The sequence below is a fragment of the Physeter macrocephalus genome, chromosome 4 (assembly GCF_002837175.3).
Source record: "Physeter macrocephalus isolate SW-GA chromosome 4, ASM283717v5, whole genome shotgun sequence".
NCBI lineage: Eukaryota > Metazoa > Chordata > Mammalia > Artiodactyla > Physeteridae > Physeter > Physeter macrocephalus.
In genome coordinates, this window is record NC_041217.1 from 86057146 (window position 1) to 86059056 (window position 1911).

The following is a 1911-nucleotide window of genomic DNA, read 5'->3' on the forward strand; positions in this document are numbered from 1 at the left end:
CCCTAACCTGGTGAAGAAAACAGACATCCAAGACCAGGAAGAACAAAGAGTCCCAAGCAAGATGAACTAGAAGAGACCCACACCAAGACATAATTAAAATGTCTAAAAGTTAAAGATAAAATAAATCTTAAAAGAAGCAAGAGAAAATCAACTAGTTACATGCAAGAGAACCCCCATAAGACTATCAGCTGATTTTTCAGCAGAAAGTTTACAGACCAGAGGGGGTGGCATGATATATTAAAGGTGCTGAAAGAAAAAAAAAAAAGCAAGAATACTCTACCCAGCAAAGTTATCATTCATAACTGAGGGAGAGAAAAGAGTTTCCCAGAGAAGCAACTGTACAAGAAGTTCATCACCAGTAAATTGGCCCTGTAAGGAATGTTAAAGGACTTCTTCAAATGGAAAAGAAAAGGCCACAACAAGATACAAAAAATTATGAAAGAAAATCTCACTGGTAAATGGAAACATAAAGTAAAAGGCAGTGGATCAAGCACCTATAGCTAGTATGAAGGCTAAAGGACAAAAGTAGTAAAATAATCTACATCTAAAATGATTAGTTAAGGGTATGCAAAATAAAAATATGTAAAATATGACATCAAAACTATGATACTCCCACAAAAACAGACACATAGATCAATGGACCAGAATAGAGAGCTGAGAAATAAATCCATGCTCATATGGTCAATTAAGCTATGACAAAGGAGGCAAGAATACAGAACGGGGGAGAAAAGAGAGTCTCTTCAATAAATAGTGTTGGGAATGTTGCACAGCTATATGTGAAAGAATGAATTGGGCCACACTATCTTACAACATATACAAAGCTAAATTCAAATTGGTTTTAAACATTTGAATGTAAGAATGTAAGACCTGAAACCATAAAACTCCTAGAAGAAAGCATAGGCAGTCAGATCTTTGACTTGGATCTTAGCAATACTGTTTTGGATCTGCCTCCTCAGGCAAGGACAACAAAATGGGGGGGAGGAAGAAAGGAAGGAAGGAAGGAAGGAAGGAAGGAAGGAAGGAAGGAAGAAAGAAAGAAAGAAAGAGAAAAAAAGAAAAAAGAAAGAAAGAAAGAAAGAAGGAAGGAAGGAAGGAAAGAAAGAAAGAAAGAAAAGAAAGAAAGAAAGAAAAGACAGAAAGAAAAGACAGAAAGAAAGAGAGAAATAAAGAAAAATGGAGCTATAGCAAATTAAAAAGCTTTTGCAAGGAGAAAGAAACAAGCAACAAAACAGAAAGGCAACCTACTGAATGGGAGAAGACACTTGCAAATCATATATTCAGTAAGGGGTTAATATCCCTTAGAATAATAAAGCACTCATATAACTTAATATATGCACTCATATAATTTAATATCAAAAAACCCAAACAACTTGATTAAAAATGAACAGAGGACCTGAAATATATTTTTCCAAATGTAAATAAATAAATATGGCCACCAGACACCTGAAAAAATGCTCAACATCACTAATCATCAGGAAAATGCAAATCAAAACTACAATGAAATAACGCCTCACACCTGTCAGAATGACTATTATCAAAAACCAAAACATAAACAGGACAGCTACATGTAAAAGAATGAAACCAGAACACTCCCTAACATCATACACAAAAATAAACTCAAAATGGATTAAAGACTTAAATGTAAGGCCAGACACTATAAAACTCTTAGAGGAAAACATAGGCAGAACACTCTATGACATAAATCACAGCAAGATCCTTTTTGACCCACCTCCTAGAGAAATGGAAACAAAAACAAAAATAAGCAAATGGAACCTAATTAAACTTAAAAGTTTTTGCACACCATAGGAAAGCATAAACAAGACAAAAAGACCACCCTCAGAATGGGAGAAAGTATTTGCAAATGAAGCAACTGACAAAGGATTAATCTCCAAAATTTACAAGCAGCTCATG